This window comes from Cebus imitator, unplaced genomic scaffold, assembly GCF_001604975.1.
Source record: "Cebus imitator isolate Cc_AM_T3 unplaced genomic scaffold, Cebus_imitator-1.0 Scaffold107, whole genome shotgun sequence".
In the NCBI taxonomy this organism is placed as follows: domain Eukaryota; kingdom Metazoa; phylum Chordata; class Mammalia; order Primates; family Cebidae; genus Cebus; species Cebus imitator.
The window spans coordinates 145936-163422 of NW_016107422.1; the positions used below are offsets into that span (position 1 = coordinate 145936).

The window sequence follows — 17487 nt, forward strand, 5'->3', positions numbered from 1 at the left end:
ATTTAGAGGACAGGTAGTTAGAATTAGGTCTAATTCTCACCTTTCTCTCTACATTTCTAAAGTTCAACTAAAAAAAACCAGATATTTTCCTTTATGTTTAAGGCAATAAGAGTAGAGTCATGAAAAGTGAATGGTGTAGTAAATTCTCAAGAAGCATTTATGGCCCGCCAGTGGCAAAAAAGGCAGGAGCTGGCCAGGTGTGGGTCTATAATTGGGCATTTACTTCCTGTGCTCTGTTCAGGAGCTGGAAACTTCACATCACTCCTACACCACAGGAATTTTGTTCGGTTATACCAATATAGAGTCTTCAATCAAACTACAAACCACTTACACCACAGTTAGATGATTTAAGACATTTTAACTTCTTTATTTTCTTTATTTGAAATAATGCAGATAATTCTAGATAAAATGTTTTTAGATTTGGTTTATCTATACAAAACATTAGGTGATAACTTTGAACCTCCAGTAAACATTATTGATTTTTTATTCAATACCCAGTGTCATTTGGTAAAAACAACTTCTTAGATATTTTGCAATGAAAAGAAAAAAAAATGTTTTGATGTTGTACTCAAGGACATGGGGTAGTCACTGGAGAGTGAGGAGAGGTGAATCAAAGGTCAGAATGACTAGTGTTCGAAAGGGCTCTCCTACCTCACCATTTCTTTAAACATGTAAAGATTTGTTTTAGAAGTATAAAATATTTAAATGATGTCCCAATCAGTGATCCTGGAGCCAAACTTTAAAAAAAACATCCCAAGTGTTTAGGAGAGAATGGGGACACAGACTATGAAGAGGCAGTTGACTTGGCCAGAAATTCAGCATACAAAGCACTAACATTCGTAACCCCAAATCTTAATCCTATAATATTACGGCCAGTTAAGTGTGCTAGGAAAACCAATGGATATTATATTACATTTGGAAGCAGAGGGCATATCTCCAAATAGGAAATCAACAGGAATGACTTACACAAACAGCTAAGTAAGACACCTTATTTAAAGGTTATTTAAAAAGTCATTTAAATTTTCAATCACATTGATAACAATAAGCTTTTAAAGTTATATAGCCCAGCATTATAAAGAAACCTGATGTCTATCTTGAATCTGACACTTGCTTCTGTCAGCCAAGGGCAGCTGCTTGGGGCTACAGCACTCTGGAGTTATTTGGCCTATTCTTACAGAGTCATGATAAATGATTTCATAAAGTGCTCTTGACACATCTGACATCATCCACTGAAGCTGAGAAATAAGTGAAACACGAATGAGAGTTAAGTGGGAAGCAGAGGGTATAATGATTTTCTAATACATGGTGTTAAAGCAGAATTAAAAAATTAATATCTCTATGAATATAGGTAATAAATGCTATATTCTTCCTCACAATAGTAATACTAGCTTCCAGAAAAAATTATATTAGGTTTAGACTTTATCACCATACTTTTGTTTATTCCTAAATAAACAAAAATGGCAAGTAGGGACAGAATGTCCCTTTTTTAAGCCTAGCAACTGAAGAGAATTTTTAGCACTTAGAGAAGCTGAAGGCTTCTGTAAGAAGGGTTAAAACCACAGCCTATAATTGGGATTTAAGATATATGTTGCTATGTTCCTGTCAGAATTCAATTTCTGATGTCAGCCTATAACCAGCGTCATCCCTTATAAATGTTGGCCTCTGAAAACAATAAAAATGATTTATCAAAACATTTAAAAAATATATTCATTAATAATGATTAATAACCAAAATATTCTCCAATCCTGATATCTGATTGAATGGCAAAAACTGTTTATAACATTTACCTACTACATGTTGTAGCGTGAACAACTATGAAATGAGGGAAGGGGAATTAGACTACAAAAAAACCTCTTTATTTCAATTATTGCCAAATGTCCTATAATTTCCTATGCTCTCAATCTCAACTCTAGAACATTTTAACCTGTTACAGTAAAATCAGAACATTAGTGATATAGAACAAAAGACAACTATTTTAAGTCTTATGGGAAGAAAATATTTGTCTGAACTGTTTTAAAACCAAAGATGGAAAAAATTTCAAATCTGGGAAGAATGTTCCATATATGAGAAAAGGAGGAAAGGGAAAAAAAGGTGGAATGGACTAGAATTTGAAGGACAAAAAAAGTTTCAACATTTGAAAATTGAAAAGTAAAACTGTAACCTGCTGCAGTTCAAACTGGTTTTTTATAAAAGCACATATCTTTAAACCTAATTTACCTTTACTTTTTTAAAAATAAAAGGGCTGCTAAACAAATACTATCTGTGATTTCAACATATTTATGTGGTTGGGAGGGAAAAATGTATTAAAGTCCCTCCATATGTAGACATTTGCTAAAACACCTTCTCTATGTTCCTCTGGTTGAGAATTGTCAACATATGCACTTGAAAATAAAAGCAAAAGAAATATTCCACAACTTTCAACTTTCTAACACCACTACCACTTCCCCAAAGCCCCAGCTGAGTTTTTAATCATATTATTAAAATAACATTGGCCTAAGCATCGTCTTTGCACTTCATTCTGAGAAATAACTGGAATAACTTTTTCCCCATCCACTTCAGTCTGCAAGAACTAAATTTATAATGCCACATTTTAGATAACTGTCTATAAAAATCAGTGCACCTCTACAAACAACAGAGTAACAGAAACTTAGATTCTAATCTAGATTTGTCTAATGACTCAGAAAAATGACCTGAAGTACAACTCTTCATCCCTCTGGGCCTTAGTTTTATCAACTGCAAAATGAAAGAGTTTGGTTTAGAGTGGTTCTAATCTTTCCTGGGCACAGGTACCATCATTTGGATTAAAGCCCCAGCATCTCCCCTCCCCACCTGACCTCTGAAAAGAAACAGATGTTCAACACTTTCTATGTGACTCTCCCCAACTCCCAATCCCCCCCCCCAAGAAGCCTATTGATAAATCCCACCTCTAATCTTTCTACTGGAATATTTATAAGGTCCCACTTAGTTCTAATACTCTGACACTGTCATCAGAGTATTACCCCTTGGTAAATAACCTCCCAAAATTAAAAGACTGGGCCATAGCCATCATGGTCAGCATCTGGCTATGACAATGGACAAGTACATTTTAAAGACCTAAGAATATCCTATACATGGCATCTTATCCAATTTTCATTCAAAACAAAAACTACTTTGAATGTAGCTGTCTAAAACAAAAAATCATAACTCATTAGAACTGGGCCCTCGTGGTCATCTCTTCCAGATCCCTGTTTGGGAGACTGTATAGTGTCAGTTTGGATTCCAGCTTCTTTAGGCTTGACCATTCCTACTTGTATCCTTTGGAAGCCAACCATACCAGACGGAATACTCCCATTCTGTAACAATAAGAATTCCACAAGAGGTAGATACCTCTCTCAGGGAAATTCAATCTCTAAGCTGAGCCAATAAGATCTATCTCTGTAAGTTGAATGAAAAAACAAAGCAACTAGAAAAAAATAATGGGAATGTATGAACAAAAGTTACCTAAAGCATAGATTTTGATTGGCACAATAAGCTTTTGTAATTAGCATTTTCATCCTTTCCTCTGCCTAAATGCAAACTGGCCATAAAGCCAATAATCTCCTAAATATCCCTTGAATATAATCCCCAGAGAAATGAAGGTCTGATAAGTAAATCCCTATTACATAAAGCTGTTTGCTACTATTCTGAGAATTTAAGATTTGACAAGCTATTGATATTGTTCATACCTACATCTAGTAGAATCTTAATTTTCCTTCTAAATCTGAAAAAAAAAAATCAAGTCAAACTGGACTTTTCTCCAACAGTTTATTAACTACTAAAATATAGTAGGTACTAACAATCCAAGAACACAGGGTTTTTTTTTTTTTAAGGCTTATAGATCAACACTTTTATTTATAAGAAGGACTCTAGAATATAAGACACATTAGCTCAGATAGCCAATAATGACTATTACAACTATTCTTCAAAATTCATTTTATACTTCTGAAAGCTATTTGGGTCACCCAAATGTAATTTAAAGAAAAAAACAAAACAAGCTAATGCTCTTCTTTCCCGCTCAATAAATCCCTTAGAATCAGAAACATCAGCAACAATTTAGAAATGCAAATGGAAAATCCATTTGCATTTAAACTTAATCATGGCTTAAACAGAAGGAATACAGTTTAATTTTTCAGGGGTAGATTGAACCCACAGGGGTATGATGGTTAAAAGAAAAGAAAAGAAAAGAAAAGAAAAAAACTCATTTTGACTAGCAAAACAAAAAGCATGTCAAAAAGGAAATTCTGGCACAGAAAATAAACGCCGAAAAAAAGAGAAATCTAAACATATAGCCTGAGGCCTGGTCTGAAGGTGAGGGAATATGGGGCATCTGTCCTCTGCACAACAATAAATTATTGAAGACCACTCTCACTAAAATCCTCTCAACTATCCATTTTGTTTCCTCTCAGTTTTAAATTGTCACTCTTTTTAATTCATTTTGCTACCTTGAACTTTACATGTGACTAACGCTGAAAAGCAAAACTTTTAGAGTAGAAGACATACGTGGGTATAATATATACTCTCTTTCATATCACAGGGACACAGCAATAGCTTCAACAGATATTTCTGAGCTTCAACTCAATACTAAGGTAAGTTTCTCACAGATTTCCTGAATTCAGCACTAAGTCCAAATAGTCCCTTCTTCTGAGAAAATACGTTTCCAAACATTTTACAGGAAGCAAACAAAAACGTATCAAGTGGGTTTTTTTTCTAAGTCTATCCTGCAAGAGGTTTTATTTTTAATTCTATAATGTCATAACTGGCTCAACCAGAAAACATTTCTGCCCTAGAATACAGATCTAAGCATGTCAGCCATACATATTTTTTTAAACAGTCATTCAGCCCATTGAAAGAGAAATTAAATGGCCCATGTTCCAAAATTCACATTTATATGGCGGTTTATGTTCAAAAGGCATGGGTTCAATTTAAACTAAAGGCATGGCACCTCTTCTTCCCAGCTTTCCAGCTATATAAGCAATAACAACATAGAAACCACAGCAAATAATACTCCAAGGTATTATTAATGCCACACCCATCCAAAACTCCCAGAGGAAAACCACCAGGTGTTGTAAGAGAGGGCAATACACAATTCAGAACCAATATTTGACAAAATGCTCAGCCACCAGTTTTGTTTGAATAGTCTCAGAATTGAGTATTCTCAGGATGTATAATCATGAGTAATAACATCATAATTATATCTAGCTATTCTTGGTGAGGGTGAAAATGAGTCATTTTTAAAAGAAACAACTTTAAGTAGAGAAATCCAGCTTCCATTATAAATCAGCAGTCATTCTTGTTTCCTCTGTCCTTGCCCACTTCCCCAGACATCATTATCATCAAGTTTCTATGCAGTTCTCTAAAAGATAAGAACTCTTTTTAAACATAACCACAACATCATTATCACACCTAAAAAAAAAGAATAGTAATTCCTTAATACGAAATAGCCAGTCATTGTTCAATTTCCCTAACTGACTCAAGATGTTGTTGGTCTGTTTGAACCAAGATGAAAATAATGTTCATATATTACAATTGATACACTTAAGTACTTTATAATCTTGAGGTTCTTCCCTCCATGCTCTCATCATTTGTGATTTATTTGAAGAAACTCTATAGTTTATCTTATGTACAGTTTCTCCTGGTTCAGATTTTTCTGACTGCGTCCACATAGTTTCATTGACCATGTTCCCCTTTCCATTATATTTCTTATAAATTGGCAGTTAGATCCAAAGACTTGAACAGAGCTAGGTTCAGTTTTTTTAAGAATATATCCTAGGTGGTGCTGTCTACTTCCATCAGGAAATACATAATGTCTGACTGTCTCTGTGTGATATTAGGCGTTATTAATGATTATTGCCTGAATCCATTATTTTATTATGGTGTACAAAATGGTAATATTCTAAATCTATCAATTCTTCATTTATTAGCTAAAATACTTCTATAAAGAGAAACTTATTAATTATTCATCATCCTGAGGTACAATTCCGATTGGAAAGGCAGAATGGTTATCGTTTTCTATTTATCATTTTCAAAGTAACAAGCCAACCCTTCAAAGGTGACTAATTAGGGTGTTTTTTTTTTGTATCATTTTGAAGTCATAGATTTAAATATACTGAATGTTTTTCAATCCTGTATAGTTATTTTTATTGATCTCCAAATTGTCACACTTATAGCCAATGAGAGACTCCTGAATCCTTTTGAATACAGCCTCAGTAGTTTTTAACAGCTTCTTTGTTTTCTGGTTTGGCAAGCTATTTCTGATTCATCATTCTTGTTCTCCACACCAAACCTGGAATCAGCCATTTCTCTTAGAAAGCCTAGTTCCTCTTGCTGGGAAGTAGTATTTAGAGACCACAATCTCAGCACTAAAGATGCTCGTTGCCACTGGACTGAACATTATTTCTAGGCCTTTGTAGTGGAAGAACAAGCAAATACATTTTTTTCAATATATCATGAGGCCAGGCACAGTGGCTCATGCCTGTAATCCCAGCACTTTGGGAGGCTGAGGCAGGCAGGTCATTTGAGGCCAGGAGTTAAAGACCAGCTAGCCAACATAGCGAAATCCTGTCTCTACTTAAAAAAATACAAAACATTAGCTGGGCGTAGTAGCACACGCCTATAGTCCCAGCTACTCAGGGGGCTGAGGCACAAGAATTGCTTGTACCCAGGAGGTGGAGGTTACAATGAGCCGAGATCACACCACTGCACTTCAGCCTGGGCGACAGAGCAAGACTGTCTCAAAAAACAAAAGAAAATAAATCATGAGCACACCACATGCTGGTAAGAGATGAACATCGCAAATACATAATAAAGAGCTCAACGAAACTCAATGCCAAAAAAAAAAATAATCAATTTAAAAATGGGCAAAGGACCTAAAGAGATACTTCTCAAAAGAGGAAATTCAAATGGCTAACAGATGCTCAACCTCTCCAATAATCAGGAAAACACAAATCAAAACTACAATGAGATATCATCTCACACCTTTTAGGATGGCTATTATCAAAAAGACCAAGAGACAACAGTGCTGGTGAGGGTCTAGAGAAAAGGAAACCTTGGTACATTGCTAGTAGGACTGTAAAGTACAGCCGCTATGAACAACATAGTGGAAGTTCCTCAGATTATTAAACATAGAGCCACCATATGGTCCAGCAATCTCCCTTCTAGGCACACATGCAGAGGAAATGAAATCAGCACCTCATAAAGATATTGCCACTCCCATGCTGATGGCAGCATTATTCGCATTAGCCAAGATACGGAAATAACCTGAGTGTTCACCAACAGATGACTGGATAAAGAAATTGTGAGCTATCCATCTATCTACACAAATAGTGAAATATTAGCCCTAAAGAAAGAGATTCTGCCATTTGTGACAATATGGATAAACCAGGAGGACATTATGCTAAATGAAAAAAGCCAGACACAGGATTAAAAACTCCTGCATTATCTCATATGTGGCATCTAAAAATAGTTGCTGTATACATAGAAAAAGTGAGTAGAACAGAGGTGGGGGAATGGGGAAATGTAGGTCAAAGTATACAAAGTTGCAGTTTTGTAGGATGAATTACTCTAGAGATCAAATGGACAGTATGGGGACTATAATCATATAGTATTATATACTGGAAATTTACTGAGAATAGAGTTTAGAAGCTCTGCCACACACAGAAAAAGGTAACTATGTGAGATGATAGATGTATTAATTGGCTTCACTGTACTAATCACTTCACTATGAATACAAAAACATGCCATGTGCTTTAGATATATATAATACAAATCTTTAAATAAAAATAAATCATGAATTCATACAGATAACACTGATTTAAATTCAAGATTACAAGTTTCTTACTTAGCTTTAATCTTACATTTTTACCTTCTTTCATAAACACATCAAAAATCCCTGTTCTGAACACCACCAAAATATGTATTCATTTGTTTTACTCCACATGCACACATAACAGTCTCAGAATAGTGAAATTATCCCTATTATCAAGAACATGATTATTAAAAGCATTTGAAGCACTGTTTGGCTGTTTTTTGTCCTGAGGCATAACTAAAACACCGTGCTTAAAGTCATTTGATGCAGTTCCACCCAACAGTTATGCCGCTTTCTCAATATAATTATGTGAATTTGTTTCATGTTGCTTTTGAAGGATTGTCTTAATTTTCTTTACGTAAAGCATTTACTTAATTCCAAAATCAAATATACAAAACACGGTGTATTTCCTCTTCTACATTTCCTTCTCCAACTAATTTTTTGTTGTTGTCTAGTTTTCTATTTCTTCTTAAAAAAAAAAAAAAAAAAAAGGCACACATAAGCTGCCTCTCAGTACTACAGTACTAATCAACACACTGACCACTCCCTCCTTGAAATACTCTCCTCTCTTGGTTCCCATGACATTATCCCATCCAGGTTTTTCCTCAGTTCTCTGGCTTTTCCTTCTTGCTCTCCTAATTGTTCCCTTCTTCCAAACCCCTACCTATCAGAGCTCCTCGGGATTAAGCCAAGACCCATTCTCTTCCCTCTACACAGGTCATCAATTCCTATGCCATTAAATATCATCTATATGCTATCTGAGCTTCCAACTCGAGTACCCAATCGTCCACTAAACTTTGGTGCTTCATGATCTAATAACTATCCCAAACTTAATATGCACAAAACAGAACCTTTATACTGCTTTATCCCTGAAAAGTGTTCTTCTTCATTTCCCCATCTCAGTAAATGGCACCCAATTACACCAAAAACCCAAGCATTATCCTTGAAATTCTTGAGCACCAACAGGACATCAAAAGTAGAAAATCCTACACCTAACCTCACATGACAGGTCACAGTACAAGTGTAAGAAAATAACTGCTTATCAACAGGCATATAGATTCAGAGTCAGGAAAGATAGTGATGCCAAACAACCACAGATTGTCCACATAGATGGCTGGGAGAGTGACACCTTTGCTTTCCAAAGCTCAGTGTACACAAATTTTATTTGCTACGTAAAATTATTTAAAGTATTATGTAAATTACCTTCAGGCTATGTGTATAAGATATATAAGAAACATAAATTAATTTTCCGTTTAGACTTGGGTCCTATTCCCCAAGATATCTCATTACGTACATGGAAATATTCAAAAATCTTTTTTTTTTAATCTAAAATACTGCTGGTCCCAAGCATTTCAGATAAGGGATACTTATCCTACAGTGGTATAATGAGAGAAAAGAGGCATTCTATCATTGACTTACTTAGGATTGCTGGCACAGAAAAGGAAGTCAGCTTTTTGTCAGTTTTAATATTGTTCTTAAATTGTCTCCAGACCATGAATCCGCATTTTGCCTATACACAGCAGGGGTCACTCCCACCATTTGTGGCTGGGAACACCACTGCCAAAGACTTGCCCAGACTACCAGAGGAATTCAGGACACAAAGAAGGGTCAGAACCCCCTGAGCAGGGGCTGCCACAATGAAAGAGTAAGGAGCTTTTGAAGGTTACTTGAACAGAGATTGTGTAGCTTATTTAATTTGAAGTATTTGATACAGAAACAAAAACCATAAAAATTTAATTAAGAACACTGAGAAATAAATTACAACTAAAAAAGACACATCAAAAGGCTAGGTGTGGTGGCTCACATCTATAATCCCAGCACTTTGGGAGGCCAAGCCAGGCAGATCACTTGAACTCAGGAGTTCGAGACCAGCCTAGGCAACATGGTGAGAACCCACCTCTACAAAAATTAGCCGGCTGTGGTGGCATATTCCTGTAGTACCAGCTACTAGGGAGGCTGAGGTGGGAGGATCAGATAGCTTGAGCCTGGGAAGTCAAGGCTACAGTCAGCTGTGAGCATGCCACTGCACTCCAGCCTGGGAGGCAGAGTGAGACCCTGTCTCAAAAGAAAAAAAAAAAGAAAAAGAAGATATATCAAAACTTTCTACTTATAACAAAATAAAGTTCAAAAAAATAAATAAATAAAATTTTCAAGTGACAAAAAACTGGAAAATTTCCCCCAAATATAACAATTTCTTTGATAAGAAGGAATCAATATATTGATACTCTAAAAATATTTGCAGCTCTTACAAATCAGTAAGAGAAAGACTGATTGCCAACAGACAAATGTCCAAGGACACAAGCATGTTGGAGGAAAAAAAGCAAGCTGCCCATAAACATAACAATTTTCAACTTCGCTAGTTATCAAAGAAGTACAAATTAAAACAAGATAATATTTTCATTATTAATTATAAATGTTTAAATATTTTAATTTTAATCATGTAATCAGATTAATACTTTTTTTTACTTAAAAGTATGAGAAAAATACTAACATATATTATATTACTTTTCTAAAGGATGATATGGCAATCCATATCCAACATTTTTAAAACATATCTACTCTTTGTCCCAGCAATTTGACTTCCAGGAATTTATCCTAAGGAGAGAATCAAACAGCTATACTTAGGTGAAAGTGTAATCAAAGCATGGTTTGCAACTACAACATTTAAAAAAATGAATGGAAATAATCCTATGCCCAATAGTATATCTACACAATACAAAATCACTTTTTACAAGTCTAGCTTTCCTGATATGGAAAAAGGCTTAAGTAGAAGAAAAAAACAAACTGAACTGATAAATCATGTCTTTTATGATTCGCATCTTGGTTTTATAAAAAGTGTATGCAGGTACGGAAAGTCTAGAAGGCTACCAACAGTGGTGTTATCTCTAGATCATTAGTATATACAATTGGTGTTTTTTATATTTTAAGTTTCTGAGATTTTAACAATAATAACACATTATTATACATAAAGTAAATACACAAAGTATTTCCCTTTCAAAAAATATAATTTGCTTATTTAAAATATTCTGAGACATAGAAAGATATGGACGCTAACCATCCTCTTAGGCAAGAGAAAGATTTCTAAGGATAATCTCAGCACTTCCCTGGACATGCCTTCAGCTCATCTCCAAGTGGAGGTAGCATGACTTTCTCTTTGACATACCATATATCCTGGCCATATGTGCCATACAAAATATGCAACACAGGAAAGCTACACCCCAGGTACTATTGGTAACCACAATCTCGATGTCATTACCAGCAGACACTTACCAAAAACTCAGTTTAGGGATCACAACCTACAGGATATGGAATCTATCTTTTCTTCTCTAATCTGCATCCAGACTAGGCAGATCAGCAGGAAAGCAGCTTTGGCCTAGTATCTTATTGTTCCAACCACCACCACTACTGGGTATCAACCCTCCCCCCATTTTTGCTTTTACTGAATTAGCATCTGTGGAATCCCATCAGTTTATATTGTGGAGCACTGTAATAAACATGCCTATGAAGTTCATCGTGTCTACTGTAAGTACAGGAAATACTTGTTACATTACCATCTCCTAAAAGTATCCCAGGAAGGAATTCCTGCTTGGGCTAAGCATCAGAAGTCGATGGTGCATCTTCTGATTAGAAGATCTATATTTGGCTGCAAGCGGTGGCTCTCACCTGTAATCCCAGCACTTTGGGAGGCTGAGGCAGGCAGATCACAAGGTGAAGAGATTGAGACCATCCTGGCCAACATGGTGAAACCCTGTCTCTACTAAAAATACAAACCTTAGTTGGGTGTGGTGACATATGCCTGCAGCCCCAGCTCCTATGGAGGCTGAGACAGGAGAATCGCTTGAACCCGGGAGGCAGAGGTTGCAGTGAGCCAAGATCAAACCACTGCACTCCAGTCTGGTGACAGAACAAGACTCCATCTCAAAAAAGAAAAGAAAAAGAAAAAAAAAGTCTATATTTATTTTACGCAGTGATTTTTAACCTTGGGTGGGGAGTGTGGTCATACATGTCCCTGAGAGTCTAATTAAAGCTATGACTCCTCTCTCTCATATACACATGCCCAACTTTGCATACAATTTCAGGGAACTCAGAGACATCTCCCCTGTCTCCATGTTAAGAATCCCCAATTTTGGCAGAGTTTGCAGTGAGCCAAGATCATGCCACTGCATTCCAGCCTGGGCAACTCTGTCTCAAAAAAAAAAAAAAAAAAATCCACAATCTTATGGGTCAAGTTTTTCGTTAAGTTTCCTTTTCACATGGGCTGCAAGAAAGCTTAGCTTTCAATTTAATGTCCACCTTCAACACACATACAGTTTGTTTCGATTCACATGTTGCAACAGTTGCACACCTGGTTCCAGTACATATTCCTATACTAATTTCTTCCCCAAACTTTGTTGTTTTTCTGAAGTTCAAATATCCTAGAAAACATTTTTCTGGAACAAAAGTAGGAAGGTAAGTACAAAAAATGAAAACATAATGGTAATTCCAAGATCTAGTCATTAGGGTGACAAACCAAATATTTCTGGTTCTTTCCTTTTTCAGGAACATAATGGAATTGCCTGGAACAAGTGACAAGTTCTAGCAAATAAGCTGCACATAAAACTGACATGTGTCATTTCCAGACTAGGACATTTAGCTGCTGACAGAAACTTCCCAGAGCTCCTTCTCTGGAATGGTCACCAGCAAGGTTGGGAAAGGCAACTGCTCAGGGAGCCTGGGTCCCCTATAGACCTGTGATAAGCAACATAATGCTGTCTTAAGCCACAAAGATTTGTTGTTCTTTAGGTCTGCAGTATAACCTAGCGTAACAGGAATGATGTACCTGATGTACAGCAAAGAGCTTTAGTACAGACCTCTGTCACTTATGAATGAATGCCCAAAGCTTTTCAAAAACAATACTAGGATGGCAGGACCTGCATCTCAGAGACAGGGTTGGGGTTTTTGCACATCTGGTCACATCTGGCACTGATGGGGCATGACAACCAGGGAGCCCTTTAGAGCACTCTCCTAAGAGAAGGAAGCAGAGGGCTCAGGCTGGGCTTCAGAATAGCGAGCCCAGCACAAAGCAACTGGGATAGAGCTGATTCTACCACTCAGTCCCTACCCTGGGCGTATTCCAATGTCCTCACAACAGCCCCAAAGGTCAGGTGGCTACAACAAAGTGTAAACAACTTCCACTGCTCATTGCTGAGAAGACCACATGAAATTGGTGTCAACATTTGCCGAGTGCCTATTAAGATTATTTGCTCCCTAATGTGTCCCAGAAAGCACCTATAGCAGTCCCCAAAAAGGGGGGCATGTTTTTCTACAAGGGAAGAAATCAGCAGGAAAAAGACATGAATTTTTTAGAATTCAAAAAAAAAATGAGCAAAAGACTGAATTTATTTGTTTCTTTTAAAGAATCAAAACAACAACAAAAATCCACAATCTGAAGTTCTAGGCACTACAGAGAGGACTTGTGGCTTCTTGGTGTGGTCGTGGGCAACGTGAAGAAGAAACAGGATGAGTTGCACAAAAAACAATGTTCCTAAGAAAAAAAACAAACCAGTTACTTTAGAACAACTCCTTTCAGTACTGAGAGCAGGGGGAAGGTCTCCCATGTCCTCATAATGAGGCAGCTGTGTAAGATGATCCTCATGGTAAATAAGGGTTTCATAGGGATTTTTCTCAGGACGTGCCGCAGTGCAAGCTGACAGCCTTGCGCCAAAACACCATTCAGAAAGAAACAAGTCTAAAAGCAGGTTTTCAGGAATCAGCTGTCTGGTAGGCTGAACTGATCCAGCAACAAATTTTAGCATATACGAAAGAATAAAGATAGGCATATATTTTTAAAAATTGAGCAACAAAGGTGGGTAACCTAGTTGGAAAACAAACAAACCCAGTTCCCAGTGGATGCTTTGAGAAAATACTTGCATTCTTGAAACCATCTTTAAAAGTTTTTAATTACTAAAAATCTAACATTCCCAGCAACAGAATCCAATAGGATGCCAGAGGGACTTCTGGAAACCGCTGATATTGCTATACAAATGGGTATTTGATAAATTGGACCAAATGACAGGCAAAGAAAGCATGGGGATAAAATGGGTATTTGAGCCTCAAGGCGTACATGACTGGTGATGTGAATATGTAAGCCACAAAAGAATGATGGTGCATTTTTCTAAAGCATCCCTTTTACACTGGTAAGTAGTCGCTTAAATTCATGATATTTGAATAGACTACCAGAAAATTAACTTAAATTACTGGTTAATGAACGAAAAGAAAAAATTCAAACTCATTTGCACTAAACTTACATGGGTGTGTATGTGTATTTCTGTATTTTATTATTTTAGATTTATTCTATTTATATATCTGTTTTATCTATACACATATGTATATGTGTATTTTGCCTATCTATAGATAAAACATTTCACACTTCCCAACAATTCCTGAATTATGTCATTCTATATACCGAAGCCAAAATAAATTTTAGTCTTGAAAACATTTTACACTGAGTATTACCAAGTATCTGCATCAGTCATAAAACATACATATATACATATACACAGAGAGAGCTCACTTCATTAAAATAATTTCAGCAGAACTTTGTAATGTACTACCTGGACAAAATAGAAACAAGATCTCTAGGTTGCAGTATGCAGAGGGGTGCACTGTACACAAATGCAGGGGTGAATAATGGCTATACTCTCCACCTACTAAATAAATACCACATGCGGCAGACACTGCCATCCCCATTTTACAGCTGGAATTTTAGCCGAGATGACTTCTCTAAGGCCCCTGTTCAATTTGTATTAATAACATAAATCCTATCATTAGGACTGGCATTTAAAAAATACTCCCCAGATTTCTACCACTCCAATAGAGTTACTTTGCAAAAGTATAAATGAAAAACACTAAGGAAATAATTCTACATTACTTCTAATAGCTTTCTTCAGAAGCTGACAACAGTAGAACTATCAATAGCAGCATATTCTGAGGTGGGAGGGACTCCAACATACGATTTTTGGGCAATTACAATCCAACCCATGACGCCCATATTTTAAGGATTTCTCCCAGAAAAATACTCCGAAGGAGAAAATTTTTATGATGTTAAGCATATGATTGTAATAAAAACTCAAAATCAATTGAATAGAACACTCTCAAGTATCTCCAAGACAACAGAGCATAGCTTGTAGGAGCGCCGGGGTCTCAAGTCAAACTGCCTAGGTTCAGTTCAAATCCCAGCTCTGCCAATTATTAACTGAACAACTCTTGGCAGATTATTTAAGTTCCCTTTGGTTCAATTTCCCCTTTAGTAAAATGGGGATGGCAATACCTACACTTTTTTTTCAAGGATTAAATGAATACAATAAAATTTCATCACAACACTAGATAAAGGGTCCAAGATGGTAAATCACATAAAATATGAAATCTTGTTCTTGTGAGGTTATATATAGTGCAAGCTACTGCTGTTACCCTGTCTCCAAAGAACCCAACAATCACCAACACCTTTATGTCCACAGTTACATTATTTGGGGGTGTTATTGGGAAGCTTACTGTACACACAAAGTACTACCTAGCACACAAAAGGCATTAAGTAACGATTCACTCTCCCAACTCTGTTTTCCCACAGCTCACTGTGACACTCGGCCGGCCTGTGGATCCTCTCCTTCATGTGTGTATGTGTCTTATCTCCTCAGCAAGACCCAGTATTAAAATAAGAGATTCAGATTTAGAAATAAAGCATACACAAAACATGGAAACTCCAAATTCCAGAAGATTTTTCATTTACACCTCATTCACTGCTTTATGTATAGCAACTCCTTATCCTCTACTTAGATATTACCATCAAGCACAGCTTTCTAGGACATAGGTAAAAGACCTTAAATAAGGCAACAAACAAAAAGTCAGTTCAGTCCATTTATGGCAACTCGCAGACTTTATTTGTAGAAGTCCTTAGGCCTTTACTGACAACCTATTCATTCTTATTTGATCCACAATTCTAACTAATTCACAATGCTAACAATTTGATCACATGGTTTCCAGATCCATGACAGATTAGAATCAATAAATTAAAAGAGAAAAAAAAAAAAAAAAACACGGAGACTACTCTAGAAAAACTACAAAGTATGATTAAGGCCAAGTCTTAAATTTAGAAATAAAAATAAGGTGAAACCCAAAGCTTAGTAGACTGAAGGCACTCAGAAAAAGGACAAACAGCAGCCTTCCCAAGTGCTCCTGAATGCAACACCTTTATGGCCTAGCACATGTGCCTGTAATGTCATTCCTGAGCCAATATAAGAGTTTAATTATCTAGAAATCTATGAGGCAGCAGAGATTCAGAGAGATCGCTTTATGGAACCACTTCTTTCTTTATTTTTAGGTACTGATGTTCTCTGCTGGGATTAACCCTGAGCTATCTGAGAAAACTGAGTTGATGAAATGATGTTTTCTCAAAGAGCTCTAAATAGCCCATTTTAACTACACATACTATGTTAAAAACTAGTTGATGAGATTTGCCAGGTGGAACCTTATAGAACCTTTAGAGAAAATGATATATATAATATGTGAATACTTTAAATTTCAATATACACTCTAAAGTGTTTGTAAATTTGTTTTATGACCTATATTAAACTCCCTTTACTGTTTATGCTGCCTATGTTATAATAAAGTCTCCTTTTCAAGACAGAACAAGGATAAACTTCACCAAGTCTCCTCCTCCAAAATCACAAAATCCAAAATTACAACTATTATCCACTGTATTTAAAGAGTCATAATTTTCCCAAAATGATGAAAACAGGATGCAGATTTGACATAATGATGCAGAACAAAAGCGATCAAGTTGTAAACACTTTACTAAGTCTTTATAACCAAAAAGTTATGGTTTGAGATCACTGCATTCTAACAGCCAGAGTCTGTAATATCCTGGAGCAGTGGTTTTCAGCCCTGGCTGCACATTAGAAGCACCTGGGGAACTTCAGCAATACCTGGGCCCCATCCCCAGGAGTATGATTTGATTGGTCCAGAGAGTGGGGCCAAGGATTTTTTTTTCATCTTCTAATGATTCTAATATGCACCCAGTATTGAGAACCACTCCCTAGTATGGTCCTTTCTTTTCTGTAAAAATCCAACCTAACAAGTTAAAAATTGGCATTAAACCTTTTACCCCATTCTGAAAAAGCCCACTACTCCATCGTTGTTACTTACAAGTTAATAAATAGCTAAGGCAAATATTTCAAAGTTTCAAAATAAAACTATTCCCACATTTCACCTTAGCTAAAAGGCCAAGAAGAGATAATAAAACTATATTCCTATTCAAATGTGAATATTAACTACTCATAAGCACCTTTCCAGTTGGTTAAAATTACTGAGCACTATAATAACTTATTAATAAGTTGTTTTAATATTAGTCCACAGGTTCCCAGTCATTCTTTCATCAGCTCCCAGCATAAGCAGAGACCATGCTCCCAGAGGCCATGGGCAGATGATTCCTTGTGGTCCAACAATAGCTCAGATTATTCCACCACATTTCGATTTATACCAATGGAATGGCAGACAGGCAGACAGCAGCTGCTATAAATGCTGTACAACACACTGAAGCTTCACTTGAAATTCTTTCACTGAGATAAATGGAGATATGTGTGGGCCCAGGTGGAAATGGTTCAAAATCTTAAATATGAAATGCTCTCAGT

General features: G+C 36.3%; 1 protein-coding gene across 1 annotated transcript in view; it reads right to left on the bottom strand.

Annotated features, from left to right (window-relative positions):
* Positions 1–17487, bottom strand: part of MAST4 (microtubule associated serine/threonine kinase family member 4) — a gene marked incomplete at its 3' end in the record, with an annotated part of 191642 nt that overhangs the window by 141181 nt on the left and 32974 nt on the right. The window lies entirely within an intron of this gene.